The sequence below is a fragment of the Dysidea avara genome, chromosome 2, assembly GCF_963678975.1.
Source record: "Dysidea avara chromosome 2, odDysAvar1.4, whole genome shotgun sequence".
Taxonomy (NCBI): domain Eukaryota; kingdom Metazoa; phylum Porifera; class Demospongiae; order Dictyoceratida; family Dysideidae; genus Dysidea; species Dysidea avara.
The window spans coordinates 16,372,579-16,394,346 of record NC_089273.1 but is presented as its reverse complement, the minus strand read 5'-3'; the positions used below and the strand labels follow the sequence as shown (position 1 = coordinate 16,394,346).

Genomic DNA, 21,768 nt, shown 5'->3' with positions numbered 1-21,768 from the left:
CCAAAACAGCCAAGCTGTAAAAAAAGTGTGCGGCCCTCAGAAAGGCTATGGTGAAAAAAGATGTGAAATCCAAGGTGGCGGCCAAGAAATGGCTGTGATGGTAGGTTAATGGTAAAAATTTTAATAATGACAATTCAGGTAAATTTTGTGAAGCGGCACAAAAATTCACCTGAATTGTCGTTATTAAAATTTTTACCATTAACCTACCATCACAGCCATTTCTTGGCCGCCACCTTGGATTTCACATCTTTTTTCACCATAGCCTTTCTGAGGGCCGCACACTTTTTTTACAGCTTGGCTGTTTTGGATTAGATTTCATTTCTTTTTGTATTTGTATACCCCAAAGCCGGCCTATGGCCAGCTTTGGGACTTTTTTAACCTATGTTTTTTTTTCTTTACTACAGGAAGAAGTAAAGATGAAGTAGATATACTTTAAATATTTTATCAGTAAATGTACAAATTATATATATATAATACATATGTGACCGGATTTGCAAAAAGGGGCCTTCCACACACATCCAATTTGCCAACTTTGACAATTGATAACTTCAGATTGGAAAGAGCTATTGCCTTGAAATTTGGGCAGTGGTGATTTCTTTGCAGCTGAACTCTCCACATGATGGTTTCTTTGTAGCTGAACTCTCTACAAGGCAATTTCTTCTAGCTGATCTCTCTACAGGGAGATTTGTTTGTAGCTGAACTATCTACAAGGTAACTTCTTCTAGCTGATCTCTCTACAGGGTGATTTGTTCGTAGCTGAATTCTGTACAGGTGATGTGTTTGCAGCTGAGCTCTTTACAAAATGGTTTCTTTGTAGCTGAACTCTCTACAAAGTAACTTCTTCTAACTGATCTTTCTACAGGGTGATTTGTTTGTAGCTGAACTATCTACAAGGTAATTTCTTCTAGCTGATCTCTCTACAGGGTGATTTGTTTGTAGCTGAATTCTGTACAGGTGATTTGTTTGCAGCTGAGCTCTTTACGAAATGGTTTCTTTGTAGCTGAACTCTCTAAAAGGTAACTTCTTCTAACTGATCTTTCTACAGGGTGATTTGTTTGTAGCTGAACTATCTACAAGGTAATATCTTCTAGCTGATCTCTCTACAGGGTGATTTGTTTGTAGCTGAATTCTGTACAGGTGATTTGTTTGCAGCTGAGCTCTTTACAGAATAGTTTCTTTGTAGCTGAACTCTCTACAAGGTAATTTCTTCCAGCTGATCTCTCTACAGGGAGATTTGTTTGTAGCTGAACTATCTACAAGGTAATTTCTTCTAGCTGATCTCTCTACAGGGTGATTTGTTTGTAGCTGAATTCTGTACAGGTGATTTGTTTGCAGCTGAGCTCTTTACGAAATGGTTTCTTTGTAGCTGAACTCTCTAAAAGGTAACTTCTTCTAACTGATCTTTCTACAGGGTGATTTGTTTGTAGCTGAACTATCTACAAGGTAATATCTTCTAGCTGATCTCTCTACAGGGTGATTTGTTTGTAGCTGAATTCTGTACAGGTGATTTGTTTGCAGCTGAGCTCTTTACAGAATGGTTTCTTTGTAGCTGAACTCTCTACAAGGTAATTTCTTCTAGCTGATCTCTCTACAGGGAGATTTGTTTGTAGCTGAACTATCTACAAGGTAATTTCTTCTAGCTGATCTCTCTACAGGGTGATTTGTTTGTAGCTGAATTCTGTACAGGTGATTTGTTTGCAGCTGAGCTCTTTACAGAATGGTTTCTTTGTAGCTGAAATCTCTACAAGGTAACTTTTCTAGCTGATGTCTCTACAAGGTGGCTAGTTTGTAGCTGAACTCTCTACATGGTGGTTTCTTTGTAACTGAACTTTCTACAAGTTGACTTCTTCTAGCTGATCTTTCAATAGGGTGATTTGTTTGTAGCTTCACTCTCTACAAGATAACTTCTTCTAGTTGATCTCTTTACAGGGAGATTTGTTTGTAACTGAACTCTCTACAGGTGATTTGTTTGAAGCTGAACTTTCTAAATGATGGTTTCTTTGTAGCTGAACTCTCTACAAGTTAACTTCTTCTAGCTGATCTCTCTACAGGGTGATTTGTTTGTAGATGAATTCTGTACAGGTGATTTGTTTGCAGCTGAGCTCTTTACAGAATGGTTTCTTTGTAGCTGAACTCTCTGAAAGGTAACTTCTTCTAACTGATCTTTCTACAGGGCAATTTGTTTTTGGCAGAATTTTCTACAGGGTGATTTCTTTGCAGCTGAACTCTCTACATGGTGGTTTCTTTGTAGCTGAACTCTCTACAAGGTAACTTCTTCTAGCTGATCTCTCTACAGGGTGGTTTCTTTGTAGCTGAACTCTCTGAAAGGTAACTTCTTCTAACTGATCTTTCTACAGGGCAATTTGTTTTTGGCAGAATTTTCTACAGGGTGATTTCTTTGCAGCTGAACTCTCTACATGGTGGTTTCTTTGTAGCTGAACTCTCTACAAGGTAACTTCTTCTAGCTGATCTCTCTACAGGGTGATTTGTTTGTAGCTGAACGATCTACAAGGTAACTTCTTCTAGCTGATCTCTCTACAGGGTGGTTTCTTTGTAGCTGAACTCTCTAAAAGGTAACTTCTTCTAACTGATCTTTCTACAGGGCAATTTGTTTGTGGCTGTATTTTCTACAGGGTGATTTGTTTGCAGCTGAACTCTCTACATGGTGGTTTCTTTGTAGCTGAACTCTCTACAAAGTAATTTCTTCTAGCTGATCTCTCTACAGGGTGATTTGTTTGTAGCTAAATTCTGTACAGGTGATTTGTTTGCAGCTGAGCTCTTTACAGAATGGTTTCTTTGTAGCTGAACTCTCTACAAGGTAACTTCTTCTAACTGATCTTTCTACAGGGCAATTTATTCGTGGCAGAATTTTATACAGGGTGATTTCTTTGCAGCTGAACTCTCTACATGGTGGTTTCTTTGTAGCTGAACTCTCTACAAGGTAACTTCTTCTAGCTGATCTCTCTACAGGGTGATTTGTTTGTAGCTGAACGATCTACAAGGTAACTTCTTCTAGCTGATCTCTCTACAGGGAGATTTGTTTGTAGCTGAACTCTCTACAGGTGATTTGTTTGAAGCTGAACTCTCTAAATGATGGTTTCTTTGTAGCTGAACTCTCTACAAGTTAACTTCTTCTAGCTGATCTCTCTACATGGTGATTTGTTTGTAGCTGAATTCTGTATAGGTGATTTGTTTGCAGCTGAGCTCTTTAAATAATGATTTCTTTGTAGCTGAACTCTCTCAAGGTAACTTCTTCTAGCTGATGTCTTTACAGGGTCACTAGTTTGTAGCTGAATTCTCTACATGGTGGTTTCTTTGTAACTGAACTCTCTACAAGGTAACTTTTTCTAGCTCATCTTTCTACAGGGTGATTTATTTGTAGCTGAATTCTTTACAGGTGATTTGTTTGCAGCTGAGCTCTTTAAAGAATGGTTTCTTTGTAGCTGAACTCTCTACAAGGTACCTTCTTCTAGCTGATGTCTCTACAAGGTCACTATTTTGTAGCTGAGCTCTCTACATGGTGTTTTTTTTGTAACTGAACTCTCTACAAGGTGACCTCTTCTAGCTGATCTTTCTACAGTGTGATTTGTTTGAAACCGAACTCTCTACAAGGTAACTTCTTCTAGCTGATCTCTCTACAGGGAGATTTGTTTGTAGCTGAACTCTCTACATGATGGTTTCTTTGTAGCTGAACTCTCTACAAGGTAACTTCTTCTAGCTAATCTCTCTACAGGGAGATTTGTTTGTAGCTGAACTCTCTACATGATGGTTTCTTTGTAGCTGAACTCTTTGCAAGGTAACTTCTTCTATTGATCTCTCCACAGGGCGATTTGTTTGTAGCTGAACTCTCTACATGGTGGTTTCTTTGTAGCTGAACTCTACAAGGTGATTTTTTCTAGCTGAACTATCTCTTTCCATAGTTGCATGAACTCCCTACAAGGTAACTTCTTCTAGCTGATCTCTCTACAGGGTGACTTGTGTGTAGCTGATCTCTATACAGGTTTCTTATTTCTAGCTGATCTCTTGAATTCTCTTCAGGGTGACTGTTCTATTAGGATGACTGCTCTATTAGAGTATCTCGATCTCGCACTTGCCGCACCAAGTTGGATTTCGTGTTATAACTCCGTGGCTTTAAGTCTGATTCTTCTACACCATTGATGAGCCTTTCTAAGATGATTACTCCATCTGTACAACGATTTTCAAAGCATTACTTTAAGCGGTTTATCTGGTAGGCGTGGCAAGCAGTCGTTTTTTATTAGCTGATCTCGATTGCATAATTGTTACACACTGTTGGTTTTTTCGTTGTATCTTCCTGGTTTTTAGCTCGATTTCTTTCAAACCACAAAAGGTTTGAGGTTCAATAGTTAACCTATTCACCCACCAATTTTCAGCTTCTTTCCATACGCGGTTTACCCTGTAGGCGTGACAACATATTGGTGTTATTTTTCGTTAATAATCGCTCATAACTCTTTGCCTGTTTATCGTATTCCAGCCAAAGTTGGTACCGATATGCGCCTTTATATCCCCCTTCTGTGTGCCAAATTTCAAGGCAATCGGATAATGCGTTCGCGTTTTATAGTAGTTTTTGTAAGTGTGCGACAAGAAAAAGAAAAATAAGAAGAAAAAAAAAACGAAGAAACTGAGTCAATTTTTGAAGTCGCATATCTCGGGAACGCGCGAAGCGATTTCGCTCAAATTTGGAATGTGGAGTGCTGCAGTTGGAGGGAATGTCCACAGCAAAAATCGTCTTGTTTCATCAAAGAAGCACAGAGCTACGGAGGTGCGAAAATTGCGTTTTCTTTCTTCCTGTCAATATACTCACGGGTGTTATGCGCCGGCTTCTTGGGCCGCACGACACACTACCGTGTGTCTTGATACTCGCTGCATATATGCATGCTATGTATGCAATTTGTCACTATGTACTAAACACGCAGTAAACACTAATTGGCGGTACATTGTTAACATAAATTCTAGGCAATGAAATTGCAATTACAACTTTTTCACTGCTACCAGTGAAATACGGGATAAATTTCCTGCTACTATTCAGACTTTTGTATGGACAGTAAAACAGGTATGGTATTAAGAACATAACGTTAGTAACTGTAAAATGGTACTATATTTTATTATTGTTATGTGACCATCTTTTTCTTAATTAATTAATTAATTAGCCCTTTCATGGCTGAATTTCCCGGCACACTTTACAAGGCATGCTGTATAAGCCTCACTGTACACTACACCACTTGTTTATTATACCTCTACGTCAACGCTGTGGACTAACAATCTCGACTGGGTTGTTTTTGTTTACGTAAAGAAAACCACAAAGTAATTATAAGACAACAAAACTACAAAATACACTAAATGCAGCTTCGAAAAATAGGAGGCCACTAATAAACTACCTACAAATAAGTGTTCCAGTATCTTATATTGTTTCCTTATTGAGTCATTGTCTTCATGGCTGGATTCTTCAAGTTTTATCACAAATCCAGTGTCACACATGTGTGTATGCACACGATTGAATCACGCCACATGTCTAAAAACCATCCACAGCTACTTGCCAGTTGTCTTAGCCTATCTATAACAATATATCTTTGTTCAAAACGTTACTATCAACTAAAATATAAATGAAATAGCCCTATTTTCCTTTCAAGAGTAAAGTTTTATCAAGTAACATAATAAACCCGCAATAGTGCATGAACTATCTGGTTATCCCAGAAACGGGACCTCTGTGGGTATGCCAACTTGAGGGTTAGCGCATTGTACTATGAAATGCACAATAGGAGAGCTAGTGTGTTGGAATTGTACTCAGCGTGTGTTTTAGACTGTCGTGCCGGAAAAATCCAGTTACAGCCATGAAAGGGTTAACTATAGAGAGCTTAGCTATTAATGCAAGGATACCTTAGGTAAAATTGAACCATCAACACACAACTACTAAATACAGTGTACCAGACACTATGCTACTAGGGTTGAGACAAATAGTTTGAAGCTTCGGAGCTTCGTTCGGTCTCATAACATTCAGATGCTGTTTTACCCTTTGTTACCATGGATACCAACATGTTAAACCAGTTGCACAAGTATTATCACTCCTTGTAGAAGCAGCCATTTACATATTTTTTATGTAATTGTAGTTTAAACAATGGTTATACCGGAGCTATAACAAAGTGTAGGAGTTTGTGCTACAGTGTACACCCTAAGAACCATCAATTGTGGTCATTAATAGTTGATATGACATTTGCAACAAAGCTTTGAAGCTTCAGTAACATTTTGAGAAGAAGCTTTGGAGGAAGTATTTGTACATTCATTCCAACCCTATATGTTACATATTGCCACAATCATACAGTACAATAGTACATAATAGGGACCACAAAGGTGTGGGCATGACCCATGAAACAAATCACCCAAAACCAGCTTCATTTTTCCATGATGACGATGAGGCAGCATTGGTTAGGCAGAACTAAGCCCAAACAAGCCTTCAGATCAACTCGAAATGTTTTCAACAAGTCGCTACGATTTTTAAAAGAAAACACTATTGGATTTTCTAGTGACTGCCTGATTGACTGAGTAACTGACTGATTCCTTCAGACAAGCATAACTTGGTAGTGGTTAAGGCTACGGGCTTGATTTTTCCACTGTTCGATATTGCTTCAGCTGGATACTATTGTTACAAAACAAGACGAAAAACAAAGCTACCTCATAATCTATTTTTAAAAAGAGTTGATTCAAGAGATAGTTACTGGGAACCTGGTTTGTAGAAGTAGCACAGCATTAACTTGTTCCCTCACTTTTTTGTAACATCATAATGTCCACACATACTGCAGTAGAAAGAAGAATAGGACCAGGTTTATTGTTTGTGTCTGAATGAGTGTCCCAACTATTAATTACTGAAATAGTGAAGTGATCATTAACCTTCATTTTCAGCTATGTTTAGCCTGTTACACAGCAAGAACATTATGAGGAGGACTTCTGCAATCAATCCAGTTAAAAAGGAAAACTCAGACAAGTTCCAATACAAATGTAGGGAAGCCATCACATAGTGCTACTGCAAATTGACACATTGTGCTGTCAGCAAAGATAAATGGTATATACACAAAGGAGGACACAGTTACGTAAGTCAATGAAACATGCATTGTACATGTGGAATGCCATAAGACACTGTAGGGCTGAAGCAATTTGAACAGCATAAAAATCATTCATATAGCCTCAGCTGTTATCAAGTTCTCATATCAAGCAGTTGGTCAGTCAGTCACTTGGTAAGTCAGTCAGTCAGTCAGTCAGATAGTAGAAAATTCCACTTACACCCTGAATACACTGCTGGACTCTGACCAATACTGCCAAGGCACCTGTGAGGTTGGTGTATTATTGGCCAGGAAAACCCATTTAATTATATTATGTTCAATATTATTTTGCTATAACTATAATTCAAGATTGTGATGTTCATACCGTATATCAGTGATCATGAAGGTTTGAAAATAGACAAATTGTTTAGTACAACAACATAATCATAACAGGTAATATTAAAATCATAACAGGTTGGGATTGTTAACACTGGAAATAACTAGTGATTATAATTGAATAACATCATGTGATATATCATGTGATCACATCACTACTAATCCATACCATATTTTACCAGTTAATAGTCATGTAAACTAAGGATAGTAACTACATCACAGAATTATAGTCATAAAAGCTGCCTTTAAATAAGAGCCACTATTTGTATCTGAATATTCTGATAAAAGTGTTGTTAGTATTACATGTAACACTTTCACACCTCAGATCAAAGGAGCTGACCGGGCTACATTTCGTATGTAGCACAGCTAGCCAGGCTACATACGAAATGTAGACCGGGCTACAACTGGGCAGTGATTATATAGATGTTGATGCCAAAACCAATTGTGGGGATCGATTAACACTCACATGATCAGGATATACGACTTGAATTTTGCTATAAAACCACTCAAATGGTGAGCGTTTTGTTATCCTCGCCATTCTACAAGTTGAAAAACGTTGGGTTAAGGTAAAATTAGTGCTATAGCTTATTCATCAATCGTTTCAACACATTTTGAAATACGGACATACCCCCATCATGAATTATGCATGGAGTAACCACTCTACAAGAAAGCTTACCTGTCTAGGCCTTTAGTGAACTGTGTAGTTTTTCCATAAACGATTCAGTAGCACTGATTAAAACATTAAACTCACGTAACGGAAATTCTCAGTTATATGTCTAGGATATGTCTGTTTATCATAACCAAATGTAACCAGAACGTTCTAGCTGCTGACCCATAATCGAAAATATTAGGTATGCAAATAAATTAAGTGGGTGCACTCGTATTGGCTTGGGTGATTGATCGCCCTGTACAGGCTATCAGCCTAATAAGTGTTACATATTAGCTGTAACATGGGGCATTAGGGCTTTGCCTGCTATGTATGCCCTCTGCCCTCAGGCAGTTAGGCATACATATCAGGCCTCATGCCCATGTTATAATTATCACATGTAGCTTGAAGTAGAAACCATACAAATGAGTCACTTTAAGCCAGTTGTGTTCTTGAAGTAGTTTATTAGGAACCAAACGGAAAGATGGTTAAATGAGGTCAATCATTAAAATGATTCATATACACACAACTAGCTTACTACTACACAAGCTCATAGTAACTATCCTCAGATAGTAACCACATTCACATAGTAGCTGTATACTATTGTGTTGAATGGTATAGAAGTCACAACTATTAACTGGGAACATACAGGTATGGTTTTTGTATTACACTACCATACCATTATACTGGATTAGTATGTAACAATACTCACTGATATGACAGCATCGATATCAATGTTGTTGTCCACTATAAGACTTCTGAGTGTGGTCTGGTCACTTCTCCCAATAGCATTTATCAGTCTGTCCTTCTCCTCCTACAACAAATATGTGCCATTGCTCACACATGTATCACATGACCTTCACCACACCCACTAATTTCACAAACAATAAACTAGTTTCACAACACCTCTATACCAACCCTACATGTACTTGTATAGTACAATAGGAAATGTATATGGTGTACATGTTGTGATCATTTGTAATTTTGAAACTGGGAAGAGTCCTACACAGGACTACAAGTACATATTGAAGCCTATGATATGTAGGAGTATTAGTAGTGGAATAGTGGAAACGAAGAATTTGGTAGTTGCTACAGTAAATCATTCTTAACTGACACTACAGTAGGTTGTGTCATAACAATTCTGTACTAGTGTATATTACTGTGACAACTGGACTGTCTGTGGATAATAAAATTTCTTCAAAAATTTTCTTCAAACTATTAGACTATCTACAGACATGTACACACAATAAATTATATTACTCACATCAGTTGGTTTCCTTCCTCTCCCACGTTGAGCCATTCCACCACTACTACTATAGTAGTAATAAAACATCTCATAATGTGTGCTCTATACAACATTATAATGTACACACATGTTCAGACCACAACACAATCATTAACAACACAAACTGAATTACTCATACTCAATCATTATTATGACACACATACATACACATCTAATGGTAGGTGTGTGTACACCAGTGGTTCAGGTCACCTGGGTCACATTCAAGTCATCCAGGTCTCACCCACTTTATAGAATATTCAGGTCTGACTCAGATTGGATCACATGTGAAATGTGTTAATTAGTTTGATGATGTGTTAACCCTTTAAGGATCACTGCCGTTATATTACATCCAAGTGTATAGGATGTAAACAAAAGGCTGTAACTCGACAGTAATTAAAGCTATGAGCTTGAAATAAAAGTCATTATTTTCGCCACCAATTCTGTCGTTCATTTCCATTTTCTCAGTGTTTCTGGTTCCATGTATTGTTTCCAATTGCCCCATTCAAGGTCTTCAGGACACACCAGACACTGTCTGTCTGTCTGTCCAGCCAAAGCAAACTAAAATCAATAAACAAACAAATGTGTCAACATAACAAGGGAGTGTCACATATGCTGTAGGTAAGTCTGTTATTGTGGTCAAAGATTGACTGGCCAAAGTATCACTTAGACTTGTGCCTATACCCTGAGTATTACCTGTTACTTGATGACAACTATTAAGTTTTATGTACTTATCAATCATGAGTCAAACTTGTATCTTTGATCACTGACTTGGTATAAATCTAGCAGGATTGACTTGCAAATTTTATAACATTCACAGATCAATCTACATGAATCATACCAACTGGCTTATACCCAGCTTTTAATAAATATACAGTACACATGAGTAATAGGCCTGGCCATAGTTACAGTGTTATTTTGATCGTGGAAACTATGATCAACCAATGATTTGGTAGAGTTTAAACTGCTACCCAGGGATTGGAGACCGGTTGTTGATGACACCTCTAGGTACCATCACAATCCAGTTTGTTTCCATATAGGGAAAGTTATTTGAAGCTGTATACAGAATCGCATGTAGCGACATTACAAGATGGTGGTAGTGTTCCCACTTGAGGGCTGAGCTTTGTACAGAGTACAAGGAGATGTACAATGAGTGAGCCAGCACCAAAGTGTGCACAGTTAGACAATGAAGGGACCCTAAGGCACCATAGAACAAGCCAAGGAAGGAGACTGGCAGTGACGCATGGTGATGGTGAAGTTGGCTGAGTCTTCATTGTGGTCCTTCTCTTCTTTGATGGTGGTGAACTTGTCTCTACCTTGACCTCAATTAGTGTAGCTGGAGCTGTTACATGTTGAATCACACTTGTCAATTACATAACCATTATTTTGTATGACGTTCAGCAGATTTTTGTAATCTTGCCATTTCAAATATGCATGTGTGGATTTTAAAACAGCCATGCGAGCTGTTTGAACAAAGTGATGTATTTCTGGTGAGATGTAAAGTTCTGTTATGATGGTTTTACAATGAAAATCTTCAGCTCTGGATGGCATGAACTCAACCGTGATATTTTAAAAGTACATGTACATATTGAAAATAGCCATTGGGATTGCACACCTAATAAAATTTACTGGTTTTAGCAGAATTCTGCATATCTACCAACATGGTAAGGCCAAAAATGCATGAGAAACCCACTAAACGTTGGATTAGCAAACATGATGTCTGTTTATATAGGCCTACAGAAACTAGAACAAAGTCATTATAAACTAAGTTACTAATGCAGCACTATTCTCGAAGCAGCTCTCCTTAACTTTACTGAATGGCCCGCTCTAGGGCAACAACTCTTCATACAATTCCCTCGAATTACTGAAGTAATATTTAATGTACACAATGTTCCAGACCATTTTTTGTATTTAGACTAATTAGTTTTAAGGTGAATTCCTCTAGTCTTTGTAATGGGTGAATCCCACAATACATTACGCATTGAGAAAAAAGACAAGCCAGGGTCAGAAAATGTGCCGGGCCCACGTATCTCCAACCATGAAAATGAGGTGGAGTGTTCCTTAGAGGTATGTGAGTAATTAGCAGACGTTTTTGGGGGTACCACTATTAATGTTGTGGGCGCTTCAAAAATACATAAAAATCACAGTGTTTTTTATATCATTTTAAGCATTTAACATAATTTTGGGGCGTGTCCCATTTGATATTAATGTATTGATAATCAACCAAATAAATTCAATGTGAAGATTACAAAAAATCACTGAAAAACCACTGTAAAGCTATTTATTTCAAATGCTGTTATGTAATTATGGACTGTCACAGAACTCAGTTCCATGCTCCATCAGCGGCTAATAAGCTCCTGACTAGAGCTACAGAAAAAAAGAAAATCCTAGGTAGAGCACCAGGCCTTAAATTAATGTGCGGTCAGGACAAAATCCACACAAATAGCACAATGTCTGCACATAATGAGATTTGGGCGGACACACATGTCCTTGCTAAACCAATAGTGGTACCATAAAGCTGATGTGTACATGTTTTTTGTAGTGCTAACAATAACTGTCACTTGGTTACTAGGAAATACTACATTTTCCCAACCCAAGGATTTACAGGTAGGCATAAACAGTGGACCAGGGGACCAAGGACCCGGGACCAGGGGAGCCGGGGGACCCACTAAGATCCACCTTTTTTTGGAATTTTATACACTTCACAATATTCTATACTTGTACTAGGTACCTCTGCAAGTAGTCTTGCATGGCCAATCCACTTTTTCCCCATCACAGTGTCTCACATGATGTTTATACCAATTAGAAATTATAAGCACCTCTGATAAAGTGTCTGAAGCTGACTGCATTTATAGGCCACTTGTGAAACTACTTGCCTACTGCACAATAAACATACTAGTCTATTATGTTGTCTAGCAACTAAAGTTTAGAAACATTGTGAAAATGCACTATGCACTATTTTGTATGAGGTCCCGTTGTAGAGTTCACTCCAGGGATGAAACTTGCCAGCTACAAGGCTTTGTTGGAGCATGCATTAAAATGTTTGTCAGAAAAAAATGGGCAATCTTACAGCAAGATCCTGTACTGGTTAAGATGTAAACTGAGATTTTCCCTACTCTCAGCAGCCATCACTTGTTTGAAAGAATCTAGATCTTCCTACCACCCCTTTGGCATCAAAGAGTCTGCAGCTATTGACCTTCTGTGCACAGAGAGTAGGATCAGTTCATTTCATTGAATGTTTATCTTTAAGTATTAGTCTCTTTGTGTGTAATTGTTATTTGTAATTTTTCTTGTTTATTCAGTGGAAAAAACAACAACATTAAAATGTTTGTGGTAGCTAATTGTCTGGGTAGTGTAATAGGGGTCACACTACTACAGGTATCCAGGCAGAGATGTACTTTGTAACAGCACTTTTGTTTTCTCCATACTAAAAATCATATCAGAACACAATAACTAATTGTCACATCACTATAATACACCTGTAGTTTATCGACATTCACTGTGTATACAAATTAATTTGTATACACAGTGAATGTAGAATTGGTACCAACCCTTTAAGGTACAGATAAATAAGATATCGTTACTGTTATGTTGGCTAGTACCAGTCACAGGGGCGGTGGAGCAGGTCAAAGAGTGAGGGGGCCAGGCCAGCTGTAAGTTGAAGACAAAAAAAAAAAGTCACCTGCTGACAATAGGTTCTCTCCACCAATCATATCTCCTTATACATACGTAGCTAAGTAATTTGCTACACTGCTTCTCTGAATGCTGTGACTACTCTATCCAGATCCTGACTGTTCTATTAGAGTATCTCAATCTTTTCTTGCAAACAGTGTCCCAAAAGGTGGGGGGGCTATGGCCCCCCCGTCTCCACCACCTATGACTAGTCATAACATTATAGTATTGTGATACAGTATTGTATACTTCAGTTTGGACCATTCAACAGAGGAGACTTTGTTCTCCTTCAGACCTAAGTTTTAATTAACCCTTTCTTACCAAAGCCATTTCGTAAAACTGCAGAAAAACCTCAGGAAATGAACTTTTATGGCTTGTGTGATCTTTGCCTGATACGTGAGGATCCCAGCCATTAATTAACACGGAACACAATGTACCATATGAAAGCCATCTTTCCCTTCTACACAAGCATCTAAAAATCTTACAAGAAAACACATAACTCACGCGCTTTGAAGTGAAGAAAGGCGTGTTGTTATTCTTCACCATAGCAGTGAAAGATGGGCACCACCACCTTGTTATAACCCCAGATTACATTATACTGTATATTTTTAGAATGTGAGGAACAATTTTATTCTTAGTAGAACAAACCATGATGCTCAGAGCAAAAGTTATCGAAATTTAAACAGGTACAATTGTTTTTTTTATGCATTTTTGTGCATTTATAAGTGTTGGTAGCTCCCCATACTCATTCTTATTGCTTCGCGTTGAACTTTATTAGAAATGCCAGGGCCTACTCAACAAATTAGTGGTTATTTCAACTTTGTAGCCCTCAGGATGAAGGAGTTATGGGTCCATTTATACAGGGCACTCGTAACACATGTTTTTGGCAATATATTACCCATTCGGTAATAAAGGGTTAAACTGGATGAGTAGGCCTCCAGTTATAGTAAAACAGTACCACCTATAACAACCACAGTTTCAGTCTAACTCTTGTGAATGGCGTATTGTCTGTAATTCTCTCACAAGTTATTGTTCAGTAGTTGGACATCATCTCATAGAAACCTCATAGTAACAGGATAATTCACTAGTAAGTTATTCATTGGAATGTGTGAACTGTTTGAACATTGATGACTAAGTGAAATATTACTGTTAGAAAATACGTACCAGTGTTTGAGGAGTGGTAAACCATAGGCTCTACTGTTTCACACACAATTTGCAATGTGCTAGCTGGTATTAGCTATTTCAGTACTCCATATCTCTCAACTGTCAAGTCTCTGGCGTGATTCTCACAATTTGAGGTGCAATCTCAAGCTCAAGGTATTGAATCTCATGTCTACAAACAATGTAGCTTAACTTCCACAAATATATACAGTACATTAAGAACTCCTTGGATATTTATACAGTTTGTGTCACATGATCCTTCTCTGGTGTTTAAATGAGGAAACGATGCTGGATCAGAGTACTGGATTAAGACATGGCTGGCAATGGGGTCAACATGAGATGTAAAATAAAAGTAGCAGAATGTTTCAACTGTCTAGCACCTACAAGTGTTATTTGAGTTATATTATAAGCTGTGCCATGTGTCATAAAATGATCACGTGATACCATGGATACACTGCAAGATGAAATTTGGAGAACAAGTGGTTATGTGTAGCTGAACATTAAGATACATTCCAGTACCTCTTTAAAGTAATATATATAAAAGTGCACTACCAGAATTCAATGAATACGTCAGTATGGACAATTTATTCTATTTAGAAAAATTTATGTAATATTTCCTTTGATATCTGAGGTTATTAAATCCAATAGAAACCTGTGGCGGGGTAAATAAACAGTTAGTAACCTGTGGCCTCACTAGTGGTTGTTTACCACATTGATCAAACAAAAATTGGCAAAGCCGGAAACAAAATGTCCTTACTGATAGCCTACTTTCTGAACAAGACAGGCATCATTAGTGTTCAATACCAATGTCCAGCATGGTGTGGTGCTGACACACCAAACTTGAAGGATAAATCTTTATGCTAGCACTCACAATTTGCTTCTTAATAGCTTACTTTCTGGACAAGACAAGCATCTTTCTAGCCCAGAATTGTAACTATTTGATGTTAATGTCATGCCAGAATTTGAGGGTAGCCTCAGACACATCGTCCTCGGGTTTCTAAATAGTGTAGACACCTTGACATCCCATTCTAACTAATACATAGTGTGTGGCCATAGATATGGTGTGGCAGAATGTATGTACAAATACAATTAATACTCAAATTAATAGCACCTTAGCCTGCATAAACAGGTGGATATAATATTATCAGTCTAAGGGCACATTTTATGTATGTTATGTTTGTTCTCTCCATCAGTAGGTTGCACGGGATGGATGGCAGAACTTGTTGATCTCACTCCTAGCAAAGGCTACAGGTTGAGAGCTATGGTTATCCTTAAAACTTGGTACCCAGAGAGACTGAAGGCTGCTCTGTTGAATAGTCCATGTGTTGCTTAATGAAATGTGTTTTAAAAAGCCAGTTAATGGTGACTTGATTACGCTACATTCGTATGTCATCATTACATTCCTTTATTCGCTGACATTGTCCCAGGGTTAGGGGGCATCTCCAAATTGATATTGGCACGCTTAATGTCATAATGACATTAAAGGGGGAAGGGAGTTCAGCTCATAACATTAATTTTTTAAACCAGGCACATTTCCGAAAAGTGTGTGTGTGTGTGTTTGTATGTATGTATGTATGTATGTATGTATGTATGTATGTATGTATGTATGTATGTATGTATGTATGTATGTATGTATGTATGTATGTATGTATCGATGCATGCATGTTTGTTTCTATATTTGATTGTCTTTCCGCACCCACGTGAGCAAAACCTTGTTCATTAAAAACAGAAATAAAGACCATATAGAGCCTGTATTAAACTTCTGGACAGGTTAGCTTTGGGTTGAGATGGTTAATGCTTGCTGGTTTGAAATACGGGTGAAACGAGTCTATGAGGATGCGGTGAAGGTCTTTCCCAATGGGCTCTACAGATGTCAAACAGCAGAAAAATAACACAGCTGGCCTCCTAGGTTACCGGGTATAATGAATTCATTTGAGTTGAAAAGGGGCGTGCCTATACATACACGAATGAAAATATACAGCAGTTTTGAGACTGCCTTGAGATATTAGAGGAATTATTAAACAGTTAAGAAGATACTTCTGTGCATTTTGTTCAAGGTATGCCTCCTTAGCAGTGCTTAGCAACGTAATTACAGAATTACAAAATATTTCATCAATTACAAAATTATTTATGTAGCAAAACCCAATATCACTATTAGTTTAGTACACTGTTAATTAATTCCAGTTAGGCTTGTTTGCTGCATGGCACCTGGTTTTTAGAAGTAGCACATCAACTTGTTATTAAAGCAGTTATAGCGTAGCTAAACAGCTAGGAATAGAGATTAAGCAGCTATACTGTTTGTAGACTATGTTTTCGGGTAAAGAATATAACGTTTTGTGCTTCTATTGCCAATGTATTGTTTTCATAGTGTGACGTTAAGGACAGGATGGGACGAAGGGGGAGGGGTCTGAAGTTACTCGGTGTCATTATGACGTTATGCACCTATCAATGTATTGCCCCACCACCCCCCTCGGGCATATATGGGGCTACAGTAGGGATTTGACACAGCTGAATGTCAAATGCCCCATAGTAGGGTAAACCTATTGTGCCAAATCCCCACTGTTGGCCCAGTTGTAAAAAGGGGATTTGACATAGTGTAGAAAGTTACAACAAATAAATACTTGAGTGCTTTAATGAACGATCGTCAAATGCCCATAGTGGGGCATCAGTTTCGTGTCAATTCCCCCTGTAAAGCCCCACTTACTCCCGAGGAGGGTGGTGGGGCAACACATTGATAGGTGCATTAAGCGCCGGTAAAAAAATCAGTTTGGAGATGACCCCATACTGATATCCTGTTGCTTTGTTCTACTTCATTAGTTTATCGTTATCAGTTGTTATCGATCAACCTAAAAGCTGTAGCTCGTGTTGCCATAAAGTTCTCGCTCGCCAGACTAACCGATTCAGAAGTCAACTAGCTACCGGTAGTTTATCAGTGTGGCCGGGTCGTCTCGCTACTGATACCATAGCTTAGTTACACACTATGGCGTACATACAGTAATACACTCATGTACCTGTTATGTTCAATCAATCGGCAATCTCCACTGAAGACTCAAACTATATAGTAGTGGGAAGGTACTGCAGAGTACGCCAGTGACTCAGAAGTAATGTGCATTAGTACACTCACAAAAAAATTTAATTTAGGCTCGTTTAATTAGAACTAACTACCGCCTAAATAATTATTTCGAGGAGGAAAATTTTCGCTGATTTCGCGGTTTTGGAGTTTATCAGTGAAAATTTTAGGTTTGAAATATTTGTGCCTCCATATAGCTAGTCTAATCAGGGGAGGATCTAAGGGGTGGGCCTTGGGGGCTGAAGCTCCCCCTCACCCCACCTTCACATTTAGCCTTTACTTGATCAATAGAGCGTTTTCATTTCCATGGTAACGAATGATGACGTATATGGCACACCCACGGTCGCCATATTGTTGAACCGGAACTGGATCGTGATTACGGATATGGCGGCTGATGAATTGCCATTAAGTGACTATGCTCGGGAGTTGTCTATCAGTAATAAGAGGAGGTACCTCGAGAAGCTATTTGGAATTCAAGACCCGTATTTATTCCACCCTCTGAATTGATGAAAGGCGTTTTTCCACCTGTCACGAACACAGATATCTTCAACTACTTGGTTCTGGGACACAGCTTTTGTACTTCACAACGGTTTAAAGCTCATAAAACTCTTGATGCGTACAAGTACTTCCTTTGCGGATTCTTGAACTACCTGGGTTCAAAACGATTTGACAAAAAGTTTGATGCAGTAGCAAAGGTAAATTTTAGCTACACATGCAATGGCGGATCCAGGATGGGGCATTTGGGGCAAATGCCCCCCCCCCCCCCCTCCCCCTCCCCCCTTCAAGAAATTGCATTCAAGATCGAGATACTCTAATAGAGCAGTCAATTACTCTAATAAAGCAGTCACCATGTTCATGAGGCAGTGTAGCTTACCTATGAAGCTATAAATAGGATTTTATTTTACATAACAGACGTGATATAGTTGGTAAGGATAACTAGATATTATTGTCGTGACCTTTTTTTTTTTTTTTTTTTTGGTATTCAACTGGTTTTCAGCAAGTTTTTTTTGGTCTTCAACTGTTTTTCAGAAAGGTGCCCCCCCTCTTTCCAAACTCTGGATCCGCCCCTGACATGCAATCACTTCACTTATATGTACTGTAGTTGAGACACTCCCAGCGTGCTAATGATCCACCAGTGAACACTTAGGTGACATGTCAGCATGATGGCACAGTTGAGGCAGGTCACTGCACCTGCATGGCAGGCCTTGGTGAAGTTTGTTCCCATGTTGCAGCTATTTTATTTTATCTTGAATCGGCATCACGGGTTTCCACAACTTGTACACAGATAGGTTGTGTGTGGAAGGAGCCGCGCTTAGTGGAAACGATACCTTATACTCGAATAATGGACATAACATTTACGAAGCCTAAAGGTTCTATTAGCTGCAATAGGAAAAGGAGAGCACATTTATACAATGACTCATTGCCTGATTTGACAAATTTGTTATCCAGAGATAAATAATTTCTCCTCTAAGGCTACTAAGTGGGGGTGTGAACACGAGACTTCAGCAAGGTCAGCATATGTAGACATCATGAAAGATGTTCACTCTGGCTTTGTTTGCAAGGAAAGTGGGCTTATTATTAGCATCACATATCCCTTCATTGGGGCTAGTCCGGATGGTAATATCCAGTGTGAATGCTGCACTGGAATAGGGATACTGGAAGTCAAGTGCCCTTATTGCGTTCGTGATGTTGAACCATCATCAGCTCCCTACATTCAAGATGATGGTAACATTTTGAAAACACACATGTACTACTATCAAGTACAGACTCAGCTCTTTGTGTGTTCTACTGATTTTGTAGTTGCAACTTTTCGTGATGGTAATGCAAGCATCTCAATCCAGAGAATATTTCAAGATGAACACCTGATCAAAGACATAGTTGACAAAAGTTCTAATTTTTTTGAATTATGTATTCTTCCAGAACCGCTGGCAAAATGGCATTCTCGAGAACAAGTTATGCCAGCACAGACTGCAGCAGCTTCAGCTTTTAGTGATACTTACACTTACTGCTACTGCAAGGAAGACAAGAGCAGAGAGATGGTTGGATGTGACAATGATGATTGAAAATGGTCAATGGTTCCACCTCTCGTGCCTTAATCTGAAGAATCCTCCACGTGCCAACAAGTGGTATTGTGCAAACTGTCGTAAGTTGCTTCAATTTACACGGAAGAAGCAAAAGAAATAATGTTATTATATTAATGTACAGTTACAGTATTTGTCATGTAATGATATTAATTATTAGGAACTACAGATTTACTACATAAATTATTTAATGCTGAACAAATAATTATAATTTTGTCTATAGTAGCTTTTTCTCCATCTTCCTTAGGTTTCACAAAGTCTATGGGGATACAACTCAGAGTATCTCTGCCTCGTAGCACCTATCACCCTCTCAATGTGTATACGGACATTTGCCAGTTGGCGAGTTTTCTCAAGATATTGTGGAGACAACTGCACACATCCATGTGTGAATGCGGGTATTTGTAAAGTTGCCTGCATTCTGGCAACATCCTCATCAATGTCAAAACCACGGTCAGCAAGGACAATATCTCCCGGCAATAATTTTGAAAGAAAGCCACAGTTGACAGTCAAGTGTTTATCACTTATTCTTCCTCCCCAAGCACATGAAACAAAGGTAGTTACTCCTTGTGGACACATTGAGATGAACACTTTAGCAGTGTTAGCATGTTTATATTGCAACCATGTTGCTGACTTAGCTACTAAATGAGATGGTGTTTCAATCTTTATCTCATAACAGTCAACAATTGCCACTACCTTAGTTCCATAGCAGGCAGTTTGGCATAGTTTTCCACAGCTGCTCCTTCTCTGGCCACTTTATAAGCCACAGCAAACGTACCATCATAACATCTAGTGTTGCATGGAATGAACGTGACACAGTAGCTAGTGATACATTCAATCTATATGCGAGGTCTTGCAGTCCCAGATTATGCCTCAACTTTAAACTTTAAAAGAACTATGAGGAATGAACACCAGTAGAATGTTCGTTTCTCTCCATTACAAAAGGGCTTCATCACAAACTCAAATGTTGACAGCAGCAGTGCGCACTTGGTGAGCCCAGTGTAGTAATGTACCTTGGAATCATCTGACAAAAAAACCTTCTCATTGAAAAAATTCCAGTCATCCGTCTGAACCCCAACATCACAAGTCTAAGGTGGAGTTGTTTGCACCGTTTTACTGTGACACAACACTCCTTGATCAGTTTGAGTACCCTCATTAACAAACACACAGCCAGTATCTTCCTCTGATACTTGTGCAACAACACTGGAAGAGGCAACAGAAGATGAGGTTGCAGCTTCCTCCATTCTTTGCCTTCTCTGTTCAGTTCGTATTGCCCTATCACTAGCTGCTTGAAAAGTACTCACATTGACCTTGTCATGCCCTAGGTTAATACGTTTTCATAACATATGCTGGTTTACCTAAATAAAATGAATTAGTACAGCACAACACACCTAGTTTGTAGCACTTACCGCTTTCAAAATGATTACTGCAAACATAAACATTTTCTAAACATTGCAAATCGTCTCTATAACCAAACTCTTCTCCTTTCCGTCGTTATTTCCACCATTTGAGGTCCTTGATTATGGTTGGTAACTTGTGAAACGAGCAATTGTTCCTTCCAGGCTTGCTACTGTCACTAGAACAGCCTACAATAGCACAGTTAACCATTGCATTCACAATACAAACGCTGTAAAAACAACAATCACTACCGCAACGTGGTTCAACAATATGGCGACCGTAGGTGTGCCCTTTACGTCATTATTCGTTACCATGGAAATGAAAACGCTCTATATGTTGAGGATTATAACGAAATTTTGTCTTAGCATAATTATATAATCACTAATAATACAAAAACTCATAAACCCACCTTATATACATCTTTCCAAGGCACACTGATGATTATTAGTGGATTTATGCTAAAGGTTATGCAACAAGGACTCGGATCAGCAGTCACCTAACTACTCTAATAGAACATTTAGTGTGAACATAAAACTTATGGAATTATTCCAAATCTGCCTGCGCCTATACATACAATGAAGTGCATTGATCTGTTTCAGTACACAAAAAGACTTGTTCATCTACATGTGTAGTTATCATTACCAGTACTGGTATACTTAATTCAGGTAGCTAAACAATTTCCATTGAAAATGCTCTCAGATTCAATCTTGTATCATTAAAATTTCTAAATTTTCCAGTTTCAACATAATTATTCCATCATGCATGCAATTGTGGGAGGGTGCATCGTGTATTTTGTTGTCTGAACCTACCCAAACCTTTCTAGCTATTAGCAATGCTGCAGAGAGCCATATATATCTAAAGGCAGTATATAAAATATCTACAGGCAGAAATATGCATTTTATGTGGAAATGTCTCCAAATTGCAGTATTTTAGCATCTATATTTTTGACAAATTTCCTGGAGGGTCATGCCCCCAGACCCCCCTAGTTCCAGCATGCTTCACATGCTGGGAGG

At 38.5% G+C, this 21,768-nt stretch overlaps 3 long non-coding RNA genes across 3 annotated transcripts; 1 reads left to right on the top strand and 2 right to left on the bottom strand.

Moving 5' to 3' along the window:
• Nucleotides 1-8,805: 8,805 nt before the first annotated feature.
• Nucleotides 8,806-17,347, bottom strand: LOC136246710 (uncharacterized). The gene is made up of 3 exons (XR_010696766.1): nt 17,221-17,347; nt 9,359-9,407; nt 8,806-8,908 (listed from the first exon to the last, which is right to left on the bottom strand). It is a non-coding gene; the product is annotated as an uncharacterized lncRNA (long non-coding RNA).
• A 272-nt stretch (nt 17,348-17,619) lies between these two features.
• On the top strand, nt 17,620-19,543 carry LOC136246708 (uncharacterized). Its single transcript, XR_010696765.1, has 2 exons — nt 17,620-17,974; nt 18,382-19,543. It is a non-coding gene; the product is annotated as an uncharacterized lncRNA (long non-coding RNA).
• Nucleotides 19,437-21,075, bottom strand: LOC136246707 (uncharacterized). The gene is made up of 2 exons (XR_010696764.1): nt 20,767-21,075; nt 19,437-20,715 (listed from the first exon to the last, which is right to left on the bottom strand). It is a non-coding gene; the product is annotated as an uncharacterized lncRNA (long non-coding RNA).
• Nucleotides 21,076-21,768: the final 693 nt, after the last annotated feature.